Source organism: Passer domesticus, chromosome 3, assembly GCF_036417665.1.
Source record: "Passer domesticus isolate bPasDom1 chromosome 3, bPasDom1.hap1, whole genome shotgun sequence".
NCBI classification, from domain to species: Eukaryota; Metazoa; Chordata; class Aves; order Passeriformes; family Passeridae; genus Passer; species Passer domesticus.
This window is the reverse complement of record NC_087476.1, coordinates 20,150,667-20,174,479: the sequence shown is the minus strand read 5'-3', so window position 1 is coordinate 20,174,479 and position 23,813 is coordinate 20,150,667. Positions and strand designations below refer to the sequence as shown.

At 38.0% G+C, this 23,813-nt stretch overlaps 2 long non-coding RNA genes across 3 annotated transcripts; one reads left to right on the top strand and one right to left on the bottom strand.

The window, feature by feature from the left end:
* Positions 1–453: 453 nt before the first annotated feature.
* LOC135296115 (uncharacterized) lies at positions 454–7,080 on the bottom strand. Its single transcript, XR_010358166.1, has 3 exons — positions 6,683–7,080; positions 5,239–5,393; positions 454–2,645 (listed from the first exon to the last, which is right to left on the bottom strand). It is a non-coding gene; the product is annotated as an uncharacterized LOC135296115 (long non-coding RNA).
* On the top strand, positions 6,278–20,981 carry LOC135296114 (uncharacterized). 2 transcript variants are annotated; one of them, XR_010358165.1, is made up of 5 exons: positions 6,278–6,861; positions 7,338–7,433; positions 10,532–10,693; positions 11,375–11,513; positions 12,278–13,696. It is a non-coding gene; the product is annotated as an uncharacterized LOC135296114 (long non-coding RNA). The 2 variants fall into 2 exon arrangements; XR_010358164.1 differs by lacking the exon at positions 12,278–13,696 and adding an exon at positions 18,343–20,981 and having other exon boundaries at positions 6,279–6,861.
* The last annotated feature ends 2,832 nt before the right edge of the window (positions 20,982–23,813 follow it).

Below are 23,813 nucleotides of genomic sequence, written 5' to 3'. Positions count from 1 at the left end.
ACAGATGAATGTGTTTCTATTTTGTCGTTATTCAGGATTATGTAAAAGGAATGTGGCCTTTCTCTATCTGAATTAATTTTCAGGGTATAATTAAAATACATCAAGGTCTTGCCTCCTGCCTGTTAGTCATAGAAAATTGATAAACTTGCAGTTTTTCATAACTTGTTTACCACCTTCTGAAACATGTTTTCCTTCCTTCCTTCCTTCCTTCCTTCCTTCCTTCCTTCCTTCCTTCCTTCCTTCCTTCCTTCCTTCCTTCCTTCCTTCCTTCCTTCCTTCCTTCCTTCCTTCCTTCCTTCCTTCCTTCCTTCCTTCCTTCCTTCCTTCCTTCCTTCCTTCCTTCCTTCCTTCCTTCCTTCCTTCCTTCCTTCCTTCCTTCCTGCCTTCCTTCCTGCCTTCCTTCCTGCCTTCCTTCCTGCCTTCCTTCCTTCCTGCCTCCCTCCCTCCCACCATACAATCACTTTGTGTTGTTGCTTTAACCCTGAAATATTTTTTCAAATACATCTTCATCCCTCTAGTTCTCATTTTTAATAGGAAAGAAGCAGTGTTGTCTGTGATGTATAGTAGGAAATAAAAAATCCCCAAGAGCAATTTGGAAAAGTCTTCTGGTTGTGCATCTACAGCATTATACCTCTTGACTCTTAATCTCCCAGAGGAATTGACACTGAAAAGAAAACTTGGAAATTCTGGAAAATTGCTATAGACACTAAACTTTAGCTGAAAATTACTTCTGGAGAAAACAGAATTTTTAAATTCAACCTTAATTTTACCCATAAAGTTGACAGAGTAAAGGTAATATTTCAGAATATATTTTACCCCCACTGGATTTTATATCTACTAGGAAATATGTAGTACTGTTACTTTTTATTTTCTGCTACAACTGACTGTAAAACATATTTACTGTTTAGATTTACTGTAAGCTTTTAGACAATATTATTGCCTGAAATCTTTGCTCTGGTAAACAAAACCATAGAAAAAGAGGCGTGTTGGGAAGTGGCATAGTAAATTAAACTACAGCTAAGAGTCTAATCATAATTATATGAAGAAATTATCAGAAGTAGAAATGATTCTCCTAATACATTAGTGTTCAGGAATTCAAACCTATAAATTGGCTACTACTTAAGATTATAGACTTCTTATTCTGCACATAAGCAAGTAATTAACTTTACGTTCCCTTCTTATGACTCTCAGGCTCTTGTCCTTTTAATTATAAGATCCAGAGGGTAGATTATATGTTGCTATTACCTCTACTAAATTTTGAATAAAAGCTGCATTGAAACTTGATATATTAGTCATAGGTAATAGCCTGATAGCTTCTTAAAAGATGTAAAGTGCTATTCTGATAAAGTAGCCAGACATTTGGTGCTTTTGTTTCCCCTTTGTACACATACAAATATTCACTTTTTAAAATGCCAGATTGGTAATTTTAAGAAAAAGTTTTATGTGGATTGTCTCTATTGGCATGTTATAGATGGGCAATCTAAACTTGTTGATTTCTCAACAAACTTGTTGATTTCTCTCTGATGTTTCTTTATGTTTCTATTCATATTATCATAGGTCAAATTTCTACCCTGAAATACACAATCATTCAGTATGACATTACAGATTTGTGGAAAAGGACAATGAAAAATTAAACTTCTTCATATGTCTGAAATACATTAATCTTTTTTTAACCTATTATATGCCATAAATATATTACAAATAGAAATCATACATTGCAGATCTGCACACCATTGCCTTTTTTTGTTAAAGTATATTGATTATTATTTGCTGAAGGTTTGCTATTGCTACTTCTGTTAAAGGGAGAAAAAGAGTAAATAAATATATCTAAAAGTAATTTTAAACTAAAGAAAAGAACTCTATGAAATGTGAGCAATTCTGAAATTCTGAACATTTTCAATTTTTGTTTTTTCCTAAGTAGTTTCTTGAATTCCCACAGATGCAGAGCAAACACATTTCTCAACATTCTTGTGGCTGTTCGACTTGCTGAGACTATTGCTGTTTGCACTTCTGTTAGAGGGGCCTGCTAGGTGGCAGGTTCATGCCAGAAAAATAATCAAAGAATGCCAAGAAAAAGCTTCCATTTTCTAACTTTCAAATGATAAAGATGTTCCTTCTATTTCTTAAACACGAGAGACCAAAGGATAGCAAACATAAACAAAATGGCTTTGGTAGCTTAGTGGCTGGAAATTGCTACCAGAATGCCCAGGGTTTGGCTCCTAGTTCAAGGAATGCCTTTACATTTCAGGTGAAAAAAAAGATCTTCTGAAATACTTTTGTAGCAGGGAGCAGTATCCACGCTCCCGATCCTTTAGCCAGATGTATTTTTCATTAACTGTGCCACATGCTCCTTTCTTTGATCTTCTGTGTCTGTGACTCCTGCAATTTTCAGGGTAGACAGTTTCATCAGAAGAGGCACAGAGATGAATAGATGGGCCCTCTGTGTCCCTCAGAGGGCTCAAATGGCAGAAGTAGGTGGGAGGTGAGCTGACCCCTCTTTCAGAGGCTTGAGGATTCCACAGGGCTGCCAACCATCTGCCAACTCCACACAGAGGGTGCCAAATCCCAGACGTGTGCTCAGCTCTGGAGGACAAATGGCTGTGTGCGAATTGACTGCAGCAACTTCCAGAGACCGTGCGTGGGACCTGACATCACGATATAAGGTCAGGAGGTTTTGTAGCTAGAGAAAACAATCTTTCCTAAAATGCTAGCACCACAATAAAAGATGAAAAAAGATGATAAAGATGATAAAAGATGGTGAAATTAAAAGTATTAATGCTGTCTGCATTAAAACACTGTATAATAAGCTCCGGAGAGGGGGAAAGGTTACCTAAGGCCTTTTATTTATTGCTATAACTCATATAAAGAGTACTTAAGCCGGCAGTGCTTGTCAAAACCATCCACAAAACCACTAAGTCACAATAAAGACATGTCTACAGTGCCAACCACTGTTAGGGGAAGGGGAGTAGGAATATGAAGATCACAGAATGAAAATAGACAGTTGTGCATCAGCCAAAAATTCTCTTAATACTGAAGCTGTTCACTTGTGTTTTGACAGCTTTTGGGGCTGTAATGCTCTTCAGCTTTAGGGCTGGATTCAGTCCCTGCTGAGCACTGATTTTACAATTTATGGTGCTTACAGCAATTACATTATTTAGTATCAGTGGTGAAAATATGGGAGAGAAAGGAGAAATACAGCTAACCTTAGTATTATATTTTTTACCTCATGAGAAAAACTGTTCAATAAATAATTGAAGTATGTTAGGAGAGGAGGAAGATTGCCAGGATAAAAAGTTGTTTTAATCACAACCATACTGCTTTTAGTACTGCTTGGTGGCAAAACACTTTAAATAAACAGATATAATTTAGATGAGTGTTCAAATGGTGGCCCTGTTGCTTGACTGTATAATATTTTCAGGTAGGTTAATTAAATAATTGAAGAAATCCCTGGATGCATTGGCCCTTTTAATATCTCATAGTTTAAAGGGTAAGATTACTAAATTATTTAGCTTAGTTCACAGATTTTTGCACTGGAGTAATAAAGAACAGAATAAAATCACCACATAGTGTTGTTAATATGTATGATAAAAGGAGAAATTAAAGAAATGTCAGAGATATACGATTATGAGGAAAACTCTGAACAGAAACACAATTTTAACTTCCCCCAAACGTATTTTCAGTCCTAAGTATGTATTTCTTTGCCTTATATTTTTATCATTTTTTGAAGCAAGACTAAAAGAACATAAATGCCTTAGGACTACTTTAGGCATGTTTTAAATGCTGACTTTTAGCAAAGCAATCAAATGAACATTCCATGCCTACCTCCCTTAGTATCTTTTGTTGTCTAAAATTTTGGTGCATCACCACTTTGTCTGACAAGGGACATCAGGGCTATTATGGAGTCACAAAATAGATATTGCCAGGGCTGTCCCCAAAGGGATCTTTGTTGATGCACATATTCAGAGTCTCCTAGAAGACACTGATAACACTGACTTTGGAATGATGGGCATGCTAGGACTATCAGAATTTGGGAGATCTGGATCTTAGGCTACCTTTTGTTCAAACCTCCAAGGCTAAAACTCATGTGGCAGCATGTCTTGGTAGAGTACCAAGTCAGACTGCAGTGCTTGAGCACTTTCCCTATCCTCTGTGCTGAAGCTGAACTCTGCAGCTTCATTCAGGATTTCTGCAGAAATTATTGCAGCCAAAGATTGAAAAAACGTAATTCTCAGGAACTAGGTCTGACTGCCACTACATTCTGCTCAAGTATTCCTTAATGCAAAAGACAAGTGTTCTTCCTAGCACCTTTCTCACTGGAGGATGCTAGGAACAGCTTTACATTCATCTTACTGCAGTTAGTAATCACAGTCTCCCTGAGGACCTCTCCCTGAGGTTTGCTAATGTGTGGTTGTCCAAATTCTGCAGGTTTTCTTCTGGTGTTTCTGATCACCCACTATCTGATCCCAGCTGTCTGCTGGGAGAGGAGAGATGACTCACAGAGAGAGAGAAAGGCCTCAAGCTCTGGTGTCTCATTTCTGGATGAATCAATTAGTCAATGGAACTGAAAAATACACATTGGTCCTGAGCTTTGCCCATTGTACTTCCAGTAGGCAACACAGCTTCTACAGGAGCAGTAGAAAAGGGGCCAAAAGCCACATATGTATGTGCTGATTTTGGCTGAGATAGAGTTGCTTTATTTCACATTAGCCAGTATGCAGCTGTGGTTTGGATTTGTGCTGAAAACAGCACAACCTGTTGATAATCCAGAGATGTTTTTCTTATTTCTGAGCAGTGCTCACACAGCATCAAGGCCTTTTCTGTTTCTTACCTCACCCCAATGAGCGGGCTGGTCATGCACAAGGAGTTGGGAGGGGACTCTCCTGGGACAGCTGATCCCAGCAGACCATATGGATATTCCACACCACATGACATTGTGTTCTGCAATAAAACTTGTGGAAAAGGTTGCTGGGGGGACAAGCTGCTCAGGGACTGAATTGGCATAGGCTGGTTAATACTGAGAAATTGTTTTCTTTTATTTTTCCATGCTTTTCTTGGATTTTATTAATCTCTGTTATATTATTATTATTAGTAGTAGTATTGTTGTTATTGCATATTATTATTTAATGTCAGTTGTTAAACTGTCTTTGTCTCTACCCATGAGTTTTTTCTCTTTTACCCTTCCAATTCTCCTTCCTATCCCACAGGGGTGGAGTGAGTGAATAGCTGTGTGCAGCTTACTTGCTCTCCGGGGTTAAACCATGGCAATATGGAATGTGCTGATAATTTCTTCACGTGGTGTTCATATCTTTTCTTTCAACTTTCAATATTGTAAGTAAAAGCATATTCTCCAATGCACTGTGTGATAGCTTGCGTTTTTTACAGCATCAAGGAACCTTGAAAGGAATACAGAAGAACACAAGAGGACTTATGATCACAGCCTTTGGGCTGTGATTACATGCAAGTTCAAGAGATGCATCTCTGAATTTTCTCATCAAACTGTGGGGTTGACTGTCCTGTCATCTATGAAATTTTTCTTGATGGTTAACTTTCAGCTGACTAATGCTTTAGAAATTATTTTGCTTGGTCACTTTTGTAGGAGGCTTCTCATACTGTGTCCTGGAACCCAAAAATGTATATTGTATTCCCTATCTTTATCCCCATCTGCCCAAGATTGTTACAGTCCCTTTAAGCTCCAGGGGCCAAAACCAGAATTGGAGTGTCTTGCCTCGGTTTTGCACAGATGGGGGATGTTGGGGTTGCTCTTAGAGTCAGGAACACTCAAGGAGGGCTTTCTTTTCATTCTTGCAGGGGTGCTAGGATGTCGCTGCGTCCTCTCAGTGACCGTCTGGTCACTGCCCAACCAGCCTGACATGGTCGACTGCAGGGGACACTCCCAGGGGTACAGGAGGGCAGCTAGGGCTGTCTACCCTAAGCCAGAGGAGAACCTGGCAGATGGTGGAGGAGGAAGAAAGGGTTGACTCTCAGCAGGGGTAAAGCAAGGTTTATTTCGGGCCGCAAGGGAGCTTGAAACCTCAGGAGAACCTGATGCAGAGAGCGCAATCTGAACCCCTGCACCAGGTTATAAAGGGGGGCAGAAACAAGGGAAAAATACAGTGAACAACCAATAGGGGAAACAGGGGGTGTGTAAACCTGGGAGATGGACATGAAGGATCACAAATTAAGAGGTACCTTAAGGGAGGGCCCTGACCTCTGCCCAATCACTCGATGCACCTGAGGGAAGATTCTGTAAAGAGGGGAAGGGATGTTGGGTGATTAACAGGGGTCCAGGAAGGAGACTAGGGAATGGCTCTGCAGACATAGGGAGGATTGACATGAGGGAGGAGGGGAGCAACTGGTGGCAAGCCATTTTTGGGGAAGAAGTAGGCGTACATAGGTGAAACCATTTCAAATTGAGAACAAGGATAATAAAACACAATGCAGCAAACAAAGATAATAAAACACAATACAACATCTCCCCCTTTTTCTAAGCAAGGGCAGCACAAGGCAGAAGCCTTTTGTTTCTCTCTAAACTCCTTCCCTGGCGCAGGCCTCCAAGAAACTGCATTTCACAATCCTAAAAGATTTCAGGGCAAATTTCACAAATACTTGTCCACAGGCACTAGCCGAGACTGGAGGGGTTGGGGCTGCCGTTTTGGGTGCCCTGGGAGCTGCTTCTACCCACCTTGCCCCTAAATGTGGTAATGGTTCAGGCCTGCAGCACGACACCAGCTGGGTCCAGTGGGCCAAAAAAGTAGCTGAGAAATTGACACTGCAGGTTCAGAGCTGCCGCCACTGGGAGAGGCCCTGCCCGGTGGTGTGGAGCCAACATCTCAGTAGCCCTGGACTGGGTTTGGCCTCCAGGTTTCCTTTGCTTTTGTACTTGTCCCCTACTGGTTGTTGTTTGGAGGAAGAGGGAGTTTTGTTATTGTGGAAGTTTGGCGGCTGTGTCATATTTTTAACTCTGTCTCCACCACATGGCTGGGAGATCTGCTATTTTGCCTTTGTCCCCTGGACCACACGGTCTTCTATGGAGGCCACCATTTTGGGGAAGGGCTTCTATGCCATCTTGTTTTCTTTGTTCCTGGGAGTCCAGGCCATGCCGTTATGTTTATTTTAGTCACAGTGATATGCCTAGGGATGTACAGACGTTGCAGCATAGTTTTAGATAAGCCAATAGATGAATGAATTTGCTAAAATAAAATCTTATCAGATTAAGGTAAATGTTTGAAGATGGACCAGGCTACCTTAATTCTACACAATGCTGATCTTATAACGTTAATGCTACAATTTTTTACATTACTTTTTGTTCAATTAACATAGAATTTTTTTTTCCCTAGAAATCAAACAGTTACAGTCCAAATTTGCAAGCTGAAACAATGGCATATATTCATGTGGCCCTCAGTCACCAGGTGCTGAGTTTTACCCCAGCTAAGGTAAACCCCTGAGCCAACATTCAGTCACCTAGATGAATAATTTCTTAGCCTCCTGAATTTCAACTATAGAAGTGATGAATGTAAATTGTAGTGATGATCCTATATACCTTTCTGCATTATTACTTTTTTCCAACTAGAGCCATTAAAAAAGTAATTATCAGTCTGTTTTTGGCAGCTGCACACTATTACCTCAGCAGAGAGGTTCAGAAATCCGATTTGTATGTACTGTTTGTGCAGTATAGGAAGCCTTTCTAAAATGAAGATCCATGCTGTGTACTGCTTGACTTCTGTGTTATTCCAATGCCATAAGAAATATTCATCAAGAATGATCTTCATTTAATTAGTCCTTTCAGTTTCCTCTTGGTATTTTTTTTTTTTTTTACTATATATATATGTGGGGTCTACATGAGTCAGCCTGCAGCTACTGATACTTGCTGTAGCCTGATGGTTTTTTTTCTTTTGCTGCTTTAACAAAATTCATGTATTCACTCTCTGGTTCTGGTTCCTTGTACACTTTTTGTGTTGTTAAAGTTTTAGGTCCACAAAGACTTTAGGATGATGTTAGACATCTTTCCTGGGAGAAAAAAAATTCTGCAAATAGTTAGGCAATTACAGTAATGTATTTCACACATAGTTTTTCTTACTGAACAAGAATAACAACAGGTGCGAAACAGCACCAACTTCAACTTCTACTTTCTCATGCAAACAGCAGGTTTGACTTTATGACAAACATGTGTAAGGCATTTGCAACCAGTTTAGGGGGGAAAAAATACAGATTGCCATTAGGACCAGATGACCTTAAGAGTGTCTTTTCAACTTCCCACAGTGTCTGAGCATTCTAATTAATCATTTGGATATGTTACAAAAGGACCAGAGGAGTATTTGTGTGAATTGCTCACAAATGAGGAAATATCAAATGATGACAAAGAATGACAACATGAGTTAGAAAACAAATCAAGTTAATTGGAAAATTTCCAACAAATGAGACTATATTTACATTGAGAATGCAAATATATGCCTATGCTGATATCAGAATTCTTATAAGCCTCAGAATCATAGTATGCCAATATCAACTCTATCATGGTATCACATGTCATGAAAAAGAGAAGCATATTATAATTTATATTTTTGGACTGTAGGTCATACTAAAAGAATACAGATTTAATTTATATGTAGACAACTCTGGATGTATAAAACTAGATGTTTTAAAGATCTTGACTGCATTAAACATAAACACAATGTTTCCACATGACCAGCTTATTTCACAAGCCCTGGGAACAGTTCTCTAATGTCACTTCCAGTCCAAACTTTAAAGACATGAATCTTATGTTTCCTTTTCTGTCATCACAGATTCTTGACCACCTAAGGCCTCTTTTTCAGCAGTGGTCATAGCAATTTGATTTGTTAAAACACACCAAGAAATGCTGTGAGCCAGATTCCCTGCTCCCCTAGTTGGGCAGAGCTAGCTAGCAAAAAAAAAGTGTGAAATAATCAAAACAGCTGAGAAAACACAACACAGTCTCCCTGGTCAAATCATATTTTCTCTTTGAAAGCAAAGAGTTGTGTTTCAGGAGCTGCTGGCTATATACAGACAGAAAAATGGCAGTAAAGTGATTTTCCTTTACAGAGGCCCCATCTCTGCCATCATTAGCTCTGAGCAGTGGCGTAAACACACACACACACACACACACACACAGTCACACTTAGAAAAAAAAGTGTTTTAGAAAGAATGTTTTGTCTCAGATACATTCTATATAACTACTTTTAAAGTGGAAAAAGGAATGGACAAGTCTGTGGAGAGCAGTGCCCCTTTCTTGAGTGAGAAGCTGTAAATTAGGAAGACAAGCATATTCAGTTTTCTTCTTGCCACTCCCCTCTCACATTGACTATTTTGCATCTTTCTGCGCAGAAGTGTTAGTTTCTGTCCCCAACTTCTCTGGACTCCCCACTGAGGAAAGTTTTAACCCTGAACCTGGATATCAGACTTCCAAACGTGTTTCTTAATAAAAGGGACTGTGTGTGCATTAGATAGTCATCATTAGTTTATGCTTACCAGACTGTATTTTAAGGTGGTAGTTCAATACCTGCAGAGAAGTTTACCCTCTAAAAATTTTCTGGGGAAAACAGAAATTTTTTAGGAGCTATGAGCTTTCTGGTATCAAAGAGCTTAAAATTTCTGTGTCTCATCTTTGACCTTGAATGCTTTGTTGTGCTTGTATTCTACCTTAAATGCCATAGGGTTTTTTCACGTTCAGTGCAATCCATATGCAGTTTGTTGCTTTGATTTTAACTGCAGCCAAAACACTGAGCTGCTTCTCAGTTTGAGAAAGGGCAGAAATAGAGTAATGCATATTTTTTCTCTATTTAACTGAAAGTGATTTGTAAGAGATTTAGAATTATGTAATGCCAAAGTGACAGAAAGTGCATTCAGCATATAAGCACCTTTCTAATCCTACCCAGGATTGCAATGTTATTTGCACCAATGAAGACAAAGTGTAATTCTACTGAAATCAGATGAGTTATTCTCAGGTACGTGGGTGGCTGTAAAGCACATAGAATGGTGTCATGGCCTCCAAACCACCAGATTTTTAGTATTTAATACTTGATAGGATACAAAAGTAAGTAAGACTAGCTACCCTTTGCTATTTCTGTAGTCAGAATTAGTTGCACTTATTATAGCAGAACAAAATGAGAGTAAGAGAACTAACAGAACTTTTTCCTCCCCACAAAAACATTTCCAGATATATTTTTTTGAGATTTAAAGAGAAATCATGGCAAATTTATAAATCAAACAGAAGAAATGCAAGTAACAAAGAATTTAAAACAAAATTACTCTCCTGTTTTTGAAACTTTTCCATGAGACCAAGTCCTGAACCTCTATTAATATTTCCATGTGTCAGTGAAGACCTTTGAAGGCTCTTTAGGGGAGGAAAAAAATTACAAGATGGCTTGATTAGGAAATATGTTTCTGGTTTCCCTTTCTTAGTAATTTAAGAGGGAGTGTTTGATAAAAGATACTAAAAATCTAGGGCCAGGAGTGGACGGAAGAGAAAAACCCCTTTTTTGAGACTTTTTATGTCTACAACTGTGCTTCCCAGGAACATGAGAGCCTTGCTAACATGTAGCACAAGCTGACAATTGCAGCCTGACCTGTGCTGTCAGTGTAGGAGACATAGCAGACCTGGAGCCAGAACAGGACAGAGACAAAAGGAAGAGCTGAAACCAGTGACATGCACAGCAAAAACTTGAATCCCTCTCAGGTATGAAGATTACAAAAATATTGGATTCTGCTGATGCTGGGGCTCCCCCATCCCTAACAAATATTAGTAGAAGCCAGGAGATTTTTATTTTAAAGTGATGCCTGAATATTCAACGGAACAAAAACTTCAGGGCCTAATGCTCTGTTAGTCTTCCAGACTAGCAGAGTTACTGATGCATACAGAAGCTAAAGAGATCTAAAAGATAAATTGCCTGGGAACTGAAGCAGAGATAGTTATGAAAACTAAAGCCTTTGCTTTTAGTAGTGATTCTCTCTAAGAGACTTTTTAATTGTTTTGTTGAGCAATTCTGCAGTACAGTAATGTCTAACATGTGTTGGCTTGCACAATTAAGACTTTTTTGCTTGTGCTTCTAGTACCTGGGAAAGCCGACTGAGTCTAAGCAACTGATTTCTAATTCGATTATATATGACAATATTAACAGCCCAGATGTTTATTCGATATATTTAAATTTGTTTATAGTTTCTTGGGACATAACCAGGATGCAGTGGAAACATGGCAAGTTTAATTAATTTCAAACTTTCAGCTTATTTCCTCTGTTGACGCTCGGCTTGATGTTAGAACTAATTTACTGTGTTGTTCTTGGAACACATTAATAGTTAAAGTATCTGATACTTATTTTCTTCCACTTTATTTTTCCTTGCTATTCTCCGATATAAACAGGCTTTCTTTCAGAGGCACGGGTTCAAATCCAGCCATATAGTTACATCATTTGCAATATGTCAAGATTTGGTCCACATTCTCTTCTGAAATACTTTGTTTGGATGTTTGGATCCCTGTTTCATATTAGTCTCATTAATAGGTATGTACTTGTAAAATAATTAAGCAATAACTCTTCTATCTCAGAGCAAGTTGTATACATGCATTCCACTTCTATGTTTTCTTTTAATTATCCTATAAGAAATCCTGCAGTTATCATGCTCACTTTATTAGAGTATTTTGTTTTTCTTTTACATGGAATAAATAATAGTGACAACTTTTTTTTTCAATTAATTATCAAGTAACAGTTTTTCACAAAAATGTTTTTTCATACTCAACTAACTCTATAGATGGTCAGACTGTATTAATGAAATTAATTATTTGCAATTTTGCCCATTATTTTGTGAATAATTTATCTGGAAATAATTGGTCCAGATTCTCAGATGCTTTTAATCAGAAGAGCTCTACTGGAACCCAGAGAATTTTACTGATTAAAACCAGCTGAAAATTTGATCCATCTGCTGCCATAGTGGCCTTAATGTTGAACATAGGCTTTAACATGGTATAAATTTGTATAAGCTAAAATTGCTTTATTTTTATTTCTTATTAACTTTCCTAGCATGAGTACTCTCAAAACCGTAATGGTATCTTAAAAAAATATAGCATTCATTTGAGTTCTAAATGGCTAAATCTTGAAAATATTTTCAATAAGGCATCAGTTGCTCAAGAAAACATTCACTTCAAAGAAAGCCACAGACAAACCATGTTCTAGGAGCAGCATGAGGACAGTCCCTTTTATATACTGATTATGACACTCAGTGTCAATGATAAATACCATGCTTTCAGTTCCTGCTTTCCTTTCTGTAGTTACTGTTGCAAGATTCACAATCAAAATAATTTTGTCCTGGCCTTCCCTCGGCACCACAGTGAGGAACATCACAGCTGAGAGTGTCTTTGTCCCAAATGTCTTCATCCTACCAGTAACAAATGCTGTCACTGAGCAGCTGCTCCTGTGGATAGTAGGTGTATCAGCATCTCAGCATGTGCATTATCTAATGAAGCTGGGTGACAATTTTAGCATGTACTTCAAAAAGATCACAAAATTCGGATAATGATCTTTCTGGGTAATGCCTCTAACTTGCAAGTAGACTAGCAAAAGTAGAGGGTTGAATTGTGTAGATTTCTGTTCTATTGTAAAAGCTTTTTAAACAAAAATGGAATAGTAAATAGTTTAAGAGAAGTGAAAGGATATTTTTGACCAAGACTTCTAGAATGTTCTCCTTCATTAAATTTCAATAAATTTTTTCTTCTTTCCCATTGTCACAACAATGGTGAAAGTGAAATAAACCATGGCATGAAGAACTTTTAACAGCATTTTTAAGTTTCCATTTTTGCTTCAGCAGGAAGGACAATATTCCTGCAAGGAAATGCTGAGATTGAAAGTGTCAGAATTTATTCATAAATGCACTTCCTCAGTTTTATTCAGGAAGCTAGAAACTATTTTGTGGGACTTCATCCACCTCATCTTTGTGTGAATGAGTAGGGAGAGAAGAAGAGAAAAGGATTCTGCATAACTGGGCACCAGAAAATAATTTTTGTAGAGGTAATTGGTAGCCAAAGTACCAAAGCTATCCAATTCCATATTCTTTCCTGTAATAGGAGCTTAGCACAAATTACCAGTATCATCCAACCATTTTGTTTAAGAGTGACCTGGTAAATATTGAAAAATTTTTTGTACTGTTGACCAATGGCCACTTAGTGATTAGCAATGGCACAGTTAAAATTTCTGATTTCTATTACTTAAAATGAATTAATTTAATGATAAAATTTATTGATATATTTGGTATGCTCCTGCTTCATATTGGATGATAGGTTGAAAAAACTGAATAAATATTTTGGTTTTATCTGTAAATGTTTTCCTTCTTTTTTCTTCAAGGAAGGGGGTATTTCCTTTCTCCACTGTGTTAGCATTCTTAAGGATAACCTTCTTGTAGTAAAAGAATATCCTGATACTTAGGAACATGATTTTATGTGTCAGGACCTCAGCTTAGGTAAACAGGAAGCTGTCAACCTAGACCTGTATGAAATAGATGTATTCAGCTGAGAAGCTGATTCTGGAAAATCCAGTGATGTTGGTTTTTTGGTTTTTGGGTTTTTTTATTTAGAATTAAATAAAGCATTTTAATTTTTGTAACTATCTTTTGTTTTTGTCTTTTCAATTTGAAAATAATTTTGTCTAATAATATGAGGCTTTCTCAAAGTATGTGGTCAGAGAATGAGAATAACTTGGTCGTGGAAGGAAGTGAAAGACCAGAAATCCTTCCCAGGAGTCTTACTGAATTTATCTTTCATTTCACTGCGTTTATGAGGATTTGGGATAGAAAATATTGTGCAAGTTTTATTTGACACTGATCTTTCCTGCATTAGGTTACTGCACTCCAGTAGAATTTTGCCCACTTCAGTGCCACAGATCTTAAGTAATTTCATTTCACTTTCAGTGAGTGAGAATTATCCAAAATACTCTGTTTTTGAAATAGGGCAGAGAAAGTATCTGAGAAAGTGCAATAATGAGCTACTTTTCCAAATAGTTTCATGGTTGGAGGATTTACCATTGGTCAACTTTCTTGGTAGATCTTAACAAAATAACTGCTGACAATGTCAAAGTCAAGGATTATAAAAGATTTAATTGATAAGAAATAACATATTACCTATGTGTATTTTCCATTGTGAAAGGTTTTATTGAAACACAGTCATTCCTTTTTCTGTGCCTTCATGAACATGATAGAACTTTTCTGCTGGTAGACTTGAAAATGTGGGGAAAATACAGAAAATGTCAAGAGATGTCAAAGATTTTTCTGTAAACCATGTAGTTAATAAATGAGAATACTGATATATACCTTGGTACTGGCAAAAAGTATTTCTGAAAATTGTATTCATGCTCTTCACTTCATCAGTATATTCTCAGAACCTAGTTTTGTGACGTTCTTCTGAAAGTGTTTTGCACTCTTTCTTGCTTTGTTACATGACTTGGCCACTTTAAAGAATTAGTCTGATTTTCCAGATCACTTGATATCTTTTTCTCTGAAAAACTCTTTATTACAAACTTTCAAAGAAATCCTAAAAAGGACCAGACTTTTAAAATAATTAAAGAATATATGACCTATTAATTGTAGTTTTGAGGAACAGTGAAAACTAAGCTCTTTTTTTTTTTGTGTGTTCTTAAGATTGAATTTCTTAAGAATATAGGGAAATATATATGAAAAAAGTGAAACAATATATCCCATAACTCACTTTATGTATAATGTAGAAATTATGATGTCAGCCTCTATGGCTGTTAACATCCAGTTACTAAAATTGCTAGAGAGATGTCTCTGCCTGAATTAAGGTGCAAACAAGACCATATGCCAAAGTTAATAGCATGGATTTCATGTAACAGTAAATGTGAAGGGGACAGAGAAAGAGAACGAAATACGGCTGGGGTGGGGGGATGGAGAGATAGTGACAGGAAGACTAACTAAGTAGAAAATATCACCACTCTGTGATTCCTGATGGCATCCTGTTGATTCACTTCTGGTGTTCTCAGTGGGGAGGTCCCACAAAACACGGACTTCAAAGGGTTAATATGTATCCAGGCTCGCTGGAAACACCCGGGTGCCTCCTCTGGCAGGGAAGTTTTACACATCTCTTGCCATGGACTCCGAATTGGTTGCATCCCTTTGCATCACCTGCAGTCCTCTGGTGCAAGGCTCAGGAATGAGTCTGGGGTGCTTTGGGGGTCTCTGATGGTTCTTGATCCCTCCTCAGCTGCCTCTCATTTGAATGTCCCAGGCCTTCCCAGGATGGAGGGATTTTACAGCCAGTAAGAAAATCCAGTTTGTGCAAGGGAGGATGGGTGTTTGCCACACCCCCAAAAGCTCTCCTCCTTTCCCCTTGGTCTGCAGGGAATGTGTGCAAACCTGGCCTTAGCAAATGAGTCTGTGGGCTATGGCCTCCCCCATGCCAGATCCAGCCAGAGCTGGTTTTCAGGACAGCTGCTGGGTTTGGCTTTCCTTGTGCATACATTCTTCTCCCTCAGCTTTGTTTACTTTTCCCCAACCTGAGATAACTGGACAATAGAGTCACAGTTAGGTGGCATAACTCACAGTCCAGTTCCAGTCAGGAGGCATATTCAGGGAAGGGTGGGCTTCAGTGGTCACTGTTCCTTTATCCAGTTTTGCTATGGAAAGAAGTCCTTATTAACAATGCTTAAACCAGTAATTTTCAGTCAACAAGCAGCCAACAGCAGTGATGCAATATTACAGATATGTGCTGCTGTGGTTTTGGCTAAGATGTACAAGTGCCAAAGGGGATCACAGAGAAGAGTTGTTTGCACACACACTTATTAAAGATGCTCTCTAAAGGACTGCCACATTTGCACTTCATCTTGATACAAAGGATGAGTTTCCCTATCAGTTACGGAAAGCAGTACAATTCTACTAGGCAGTCACTAATCTTAGACTGGCCTTTGACTTTGATTTTGTATCCTTAACACAAATGCACATGCATTCCATGCTGGAATATAGACCAACAAATATGGTAATAATTCCATTGAGCATTTTTGTACACCTTGCTCAGAATATTTAACCTAAGCTGAAAAAGACCATGCTGAACATGCATTTTCTTGGGTTGAGTATTATATGTGTGCATAACTTCAGACTACTTCAGAGTACTTTTAGAAATACAATTGTTTCTGTGTCTGCCTAGTGAAGTGAGCTGTTGATATTGAATGTAATGAAGGTACAGTGGAATGAACTCCTGATTTTCAAGTAATAGAGGCAATAATTGAGTATTTTTATTTTATTTCAGTGGGACCTGATTTTTTCCAAGGATCTGTCTCCTGTTTCTTGTGTAATCCTTATTGAATCAACAGTACCTTACTTTGTTCACATTTAAATTGCTTACTGTATTCTTACCTCTTTCACAGGGGTGATACATATACAGTTGAATTTGGACTTCCTTTGGAGGAAACTGCTGCCTTCAAAGTAGCTCTCTTAGACTCACAGACTCAAGGAGTATTTCATGTTGGAAGGGACCCATAGGGATCCCTGAGTCCAACTCCTTGCTTCATATAGACCTACCTAAAAATAAACCCCAAGCAGAACTGAGGAGTCATCAGGTAGATTCTGTGTCTGGCTAAACATCATATTGACAGGTTTCTGTCAATTTGTGTCTAGTCATTTCTTGTGATGCAGTCTCACTTGAAGCACATCACCTCCATGGGCCCATGACTGAATGCCTCCATTAATCATGATATCCGCATTAGTCAGACGCTTAGGTCACCCTTGCTAACAGCTAAATGTCAGCAGAGAAAATTCCATGGGCCTAATGGAACTTGCATTTAGAACAGTAATATCTAAAAAACCCTTCTGATTCCCAATGTTATGGATTTTCTCTGTCAGTAAAAACCTCCATCTTTTAACACTTAAACACCATCATATTTAATCTTCCTTTAGCTAAATGGAAATGTATTGTGTTCTGTGAGTATGTATTAGCTGTGGTTAACAAATGTTACTTATTATCTGTGTTTTAAAGCTAAGCCTAATATTGTACAAGTATATAAAGGAGAATCATGGAGAAACTGTTCTTGTAAATTAGAGGAAATATGCATGGGTATCTTCAAAGCTGGGGCACACCCATAAAACAATCAATGTCTGAATTATATCAATTATATCAGTCAAAATTTTATTTGCTGTACGTTCAACATGTATTTCAGTAATATATCAGTTTAGAGAAAATACAGTAACTGATCATTTATTACACTAACGAAAACCACATTTATTTGTGCCAGGAATAACTGCATATTTTCAGCAAGAAAAAAAAAAAGGGATGGTTTTCTGTGTAAATAATAGATAAAGAACAACAAAAAAAGCATAATCCAGCTATCTTCTCTGCAGGGAAAAATAAACCCATATAAGCCAAATTTGTGTAGAAAGACCCATTAGGCAGGAAGTTAGTAAGCCAGAGTCTGTCATATGGCTCTGAAGGGAATAAGTTAATGTTGGGAGGTTGGTGCCTTAAATAAGAAATTGCGGAAGGAAGAATTTTCATCATTTCATTATTTCTCATTAGCAATTTACTCTAAAAACACTTTGGACAAGAATTTTACAATACTAGTGTATAAGCTAGAAGAACACTGATTGTTATAATAAAGTTATTGCTATCAAGAGGCTACCCTATGACTCCCAGCACTTCCACTCCAGAGTGTTCCATGTTCCCAGGGGATGGTGTCATTGCAGGGGTGCGTCACTTTAATAAAGACCAGGAAAAAGAATAAGTCTTGAGTATCATCTGAATGAAGGATGAATTGTCAATTTGGTTATGTACAAGATTTGTAAGCTTCAGAAGACTGTAGCCTTACACTTTCTGGTACAGGTATGGTAATTTACCATTTCTGTTCCATTAAGCACCGTGGTCCATGCTGCCTGAAAAGGCACAAGTCTGTATTTTGAATGCCTGAAGGCATTAAGATACATGTCTTTCCTGGATAGCAAAATGTGAAAGTCCAAACTTCAAAATGTGAAAGTGGAATGCTCTGGGTATCCTGACACACTGTGTATGGAAAGTGTACATCCCAAAACTTAAAATAGTGAGTTTGTCATATAATATCTAGATGTAAACCTAGCATTGCCAAGTGCAGCACTAAATTGTGTCCCTAAGTGTTAAATGTACATGTGGCTTACAAGCACACAGAGTTCCTAATCTTTTCTACTGAAGATATTGCCAGCTTTTCCACTTAGGTTAGTGCTGGCTGACTGAGACCATATATACCTGTATATAGACCATATATACACTTGTTCACAAGATGCTTTTAACTAGTGTATGTACGATACTTATAATATGGCTGGTGTCATTATTTTGTAATTATTCTTGTCTTTGTCTTTATCTCCTTTCAGTCAGGAAATGGAACCTGAAAGAACTCTTAAATGAAGCAAGGTAAAGTAAGAATGGGATCAGAGATCATAAGTGAGAACAAAATCAGAGCTGGAAAAGCTGTATACATCAAAAGCCCTCTATCTTGTAATTTAGGACAGGTTTCTCTAACCCAGTAGAAGTCAGATCCTCTGAGGTATTTTGAAAATCCCACTTTATCTGTCTCTACAAGGCTGCTCTCAGAGATAGGTATGATGTACTGCTGATTGCTTATGAAGACCTAAGGACTCCACAAGGAACAAGCCTGATAGAAAGCTTTTGTGAAAATTACCCAGCTCAGATTTCCTGGAAAAACAGTCACAAGAGTACACAGAAGTGTAAAGCACTACTGGTGTGATGCAACTCTCATCAAAATTACACGGTGATGGATCACTCCATAGAAATACAGTGGCAATATTCTCGAGAGAGATTCAGTGATGCATGTATTACAAATCAGTCCTACAAGGATGACTGTGCATGTCAAACTTCTGCAGTATAAAGTTCAAAAAATCACAAAATTATCTGTGATATTTATTGTGGATTGTGCAAATATTTAATGGTTTTACTCACAGTTACTGTACATTTGTTTCTTCAAAAGGAGTAGGCCAGGCTGCAGGGAGGAACACTGGGGGGTTATTTTGTGTTGCTGTCTGCAGACTGGATTTCTGTGCTGCACACTGGATGGCACTGGGAGCTGCCTGCAAGAAGGGAGACATTCTTTCCAGATAGTAATGGGGCTGCCTCGTGGGAGGGTCACTTCAGACTGTGGGGTGGGATGGGCAGAGTGAAAAGGGAGGAGAAGAAGTCGTCATCTCAGCAGGTTAAATGTCAGAAAGGGCAGGAGTCACCTCAGCAAGGGAGATTGCAGGGAACAGCAAAAAGTAGAGGGGTGGATGGCTGCTCTGGGGTTAGGACAACCTATGGGTTACTGTAGGACTTGAAGAGTTGAACTTCTGTTCTTCATAGACTATCACAAGTATAGTTCAAGCAGAAAAATTCAGCAGCCGTGCATCTCCTCTTTCCAAACTGGTGTTAAACGGGACATAGACTTGAACTCTTGGTGGTCAGTGTCACTGGCAGGGAAGGGAGCTTTTCCCCTCCCTTTGTGCTTCATCTGGCTCTGGCTTCTGGTTTGAAAGGAGCCTGTACTCCTGTGTGTGGGATTAGCATGTTGCCTTCAGCCTTACATTTAGACCTGGAATGTTTTTTCCACCATCTTCACAAAATGAGCTCCATTGTGGTTACATTTTTACAGCTTCTACATGCTTACATTGTTGGTATTTTTACACCATGGAAAATTAGTAATTGACACTTGTCTTTTCCCGCCTTTATTTTTACAAGTAGTTTTTGTCAAAAAAAGTTTCAAAATGTAAGCATATTTTGACTATCACATGCATATCATTTATGTCATATTGCTGACCTCAAACTTAGGAAATGTATTTCTCCTTTTGACTCTTTTTATTTTATCTATGAAGGGGAACAGAGAAAACAAACAAACAGAAAAGATTTGTTGTATCTTCGACACTTTCCCTGAGCTCTTTCTCTCACAGTTCCACCTCAAAATTATATGTGGAAAGTGGCAGGAACCAATCCAACACTACTGCCAAACAATGCAGGGGTGTAAGTCTGGGCTCACTACATAGGATCCAGAACATGTTTTTCTGTAGGCAAAGAACAAAGCAAAGCAATTTGACATAAGGATAACTCAGTGGAGAAAAGAAACAGGAAAAGTAAAAAGGAAACAGCATGGAGCAGAATCAAATCATTGGGGCAGAGAGATTAGAGCTAAAAGTAGATTAAAACCAAGAACACAAAAGGAAAATGTGAGCATATTTTTAGGGGGAAAATTATAATAATTTTACTGTATATATTAATTTGTAATCATGTTTTTTAGGATGATAAAAATGCAAATCAAAGTTGCAGCAAATAAACAGGAATGCTGACATAAGGCAGGAATATTTGAAAAAGTCAAAGCCTCAGTGACATCCAAGACTATATGAGGTGTTTTCCCATATTGCATATATTTTTTGTCTGGAATGACCAGCATACAAGGCAATCTCAGAGAATTTCAGGTACCTGTGATATTTTTTTCCTTTTAGGCCATTTGAGAGTCTTTCATTTCTCTGTCTTCCCAGTCTATGAAGCCTCTGGAATAAACATCTAATGTCTAGATGGAAAGACAGGTGTGCAAACACTTCACAAATCAGTATCAACCATATTTTCAAAACAGATATGATCTAACTATTCACAGATAGATGGACATCACACCATTTCTTTGTACAGGCAATACATCAAGATTTCTCTCTGAAACTTCTAGTAATGGTGGTAAAGTCTTTCAATGTATCTCATTTTTATGTTGGCAGCAATCAGGTCCCACTTCAGGTAACGACATAACAGCATAGAGCTGGTTCTCAGTAAGTATTTTGTTTGTCCACACTTGGACCTATTGTATACAGCTACATATGACTCAGCCTCAGTGTTCAGAAAGCTGGAAACTATTTGTAAGTGACAGATCAGCTCTCTGCTAGAGGAAGTTTGTCAGCAAATGGTTCTTTGTTATGAGGACATTTTGCAGAGACAGTTTTGTTACACAATAATAAATGCACCATACTGAAAGGATATTATCCCGCTTTTCCTGTCTTGCTAAATGCAAGAATGCTCTTCATCTTGTACTGTGAGAGGTGTTTTTGATTGAAATTTGCATATAAAACAAATATTGTTCTGCCTCTGGTTTCACCAGGGTGAAATTCCATTTGCTACATGAAGAAATGCCCCTATACAGAGGCAACTATTCTTTTATCAGCAGTAGTATAAATTGAAATTTATTCTATTTGGTGCGCATCAATTGAGACTAATGCTTACATAGGCAATTGCTCCTAAAACCTCCACAAACATATCTCCTAGTGAAAGAAGTTTCAAGGAAAAAGATATCAGCAAGCCAAAGTGAACTAATCCCAGAAGGTTTTTGCAAAGAACTTCTTGTTGCTAATTTTTAGTGAATCAATCAATATATTGACTTTATCTTTTAATAATGTTATGTACAAAGTAACGTGAGGAATGGGAACAGTTCCTTTAAGAAAAGGAAAATGAAGAAAGAGATTAATGTCAGTGACAGCTAGAGGGGTGCTGGCTTCAAACTATGAGCTGTGGTGGTCACAATCCATGAGACGCTTGTTAAAAAGAAGTAAAAACCCAACAAATTTCCATCCCAGTATAAAAAATGGACTCCTTAATTAGCAGAGTTTAATACATCTGAAAGCTCCAGTAATGTTGTTCCTTCCAGAGGAATGCAACTGAACAAGGCACACAATGGTGAAGATTGAGGTTTTGTTGCCTGAGATGAGAGCAGGCTGTCATAGCACTGACTGTGTCCTTGCTCATCACAAGGTGTGATCAAGCAACTGTAAGCTATAGAAATTTCCTTTACTGTTTGCTGTGGAAGAAATAGTCTGTTTCCATAAAGGTTAAAAAAATGCCCAGGTTTCTCTGTCTGGATCATCATAGACAGAATCAGTTCCCTTGATTAGATTTTAGGATCATAAAATAACTAAGGGTGAGAGGGACCTCAGGGGCTTTCTAGTTCAACATCTTGCTTAAAAGCTGGGTCAGCTCTGAGATCGGGCCAAGTTGTTCAGGGCTTTATCCAGTTAGGTCTTGAAAAACTACAAGGATGGAAGAAGCAAGTGCTAAGTAGAGAGAGATTGACCTTCCTTCAGTGAGCTGGCTGTGCTCCTGCTAACACAGCACAGAAGATGCTCTTGGCCACCACTGCTGCTGGAGGTCACTGCTGACTCAGGTCGTTGCCCTCCAGGACCCTCAAGAAAAAATTTGTAATTTTTCAGACTACAAGATGTGGGATGATCACAAGTGAAAGAAAAACACTATAGGAGACTAAGGAAACACTAAAGAAAGATTATAGAAACTGAATTGATGAAACCTACTGAAAATTGAAGCCCTGGACAAAAAAAAACCTCAGAAAATGTCAAGTCTGGCAAGCCCTTATTTAGATCACAGGATCATAGAATCATAGGTGGTTTGACAATTCTACACAAGAAGGCAAGGTAAATTTTATTAGGCTGGGATATCTAAAAGGAAACAGAGCCAGCTGGGGTTAGTGAAAGCCAGAAATATACATGTGATTCCATGTGACTAGTCCATGGTTGGAACACCTAAACTGAGTAAAGACATGATCCCTCATTATTTAAATTTAGAAGAAGCCTAAGATTTTACTGCTTAGACCATAAAGCTGTCTATATACATCTAAAAAATAGCTCAAGAACCCGAAAGAACTGAACCAGATTTTCTAGTATGTGCAATGGATTCCCTGGAAAAGTTAGGTTTTCATCACAGCATACAGAATCCACATTTAGATCCAATGTATCAGTCTCAATTGTTTCTTTTAAACATTTTTCCCCCCATGAGAGTATTAGGGCTGACCTGAACATGTTCTTAAAAAAATTTAGTTTATAAAAAATCCTATTTTGAAAAAAAAGAACTTTGCTTGTGACATAGAAATGAAGCAATACTAAAAAGAATAAAATAAATAAAACCAGGAAAAATGAAAATTATTAAGGCCACTCTGAGTAAACATCAGGCAATCTGTTTATAAAGAGAAAGAAACAAGATACTACCACCATAAAGCAAAATAAATTGCCCAAGCAAAATAAATTCACTCCTTGGATGAATGAAAAAAGGGAAGCAATTTGATAACTATAAATTGAAATGGTCTGTTCTTGAAGAAAGAATAACTTCAGGGAATACTTATATTAATTTCCCAAGCATTGTGATTTTGAGAATATAAGAATTATTAAGGAGTTCAAGGATTTTCTTTAAAAAAGTGCCAGGGGAAAATCCAGCTGTGATCTCTGCCACATGCATAGGAATAACCCGCAATGGTTAAGATAATACCAGGTGCAAGGGCAGTCATTACTAATGAAATGAGAGCTGCCATCAAAGACTCAAAGGTAAAACAGAAGTATTATCTTAACCATTGTGCTGTATTAGCAGGAGCACAGCCAGCTCACTGAAGAAAGGTCAATCTCTCTCTCTCTACTTAGCACTTGCTATTTCCATCCTTGCAGTTTTTCAAGACCTAACTGGATAAAGCCCTGAACAACCTGGCCTGATCTCAGAGCTGACCCAGCTTTTAAGCAAGATGTTGAACTAGAAAGCCCCTGAGGTCCCTCTCACCCTTAGTTATCTTATGATCCTAAAATCTAATCAAGGGAAAAGATTATAATTTTTTTTAATATATTGACAGACAAAAGGAGAGTATACGGATGCAAAAGGGTCATTCTCTTTCCATATCATTTACTTTGTAGGAGAAAGACAATATGTGTCCTATATATATAGCCAACATAAAACTAACCCCAAGAACCTCTGACTCTTGGAGAGATTTTAAAGGCTGACAATAACTTAGGCAAAAGGTTAGCATTCGTATCTTCTCATTTAAGTG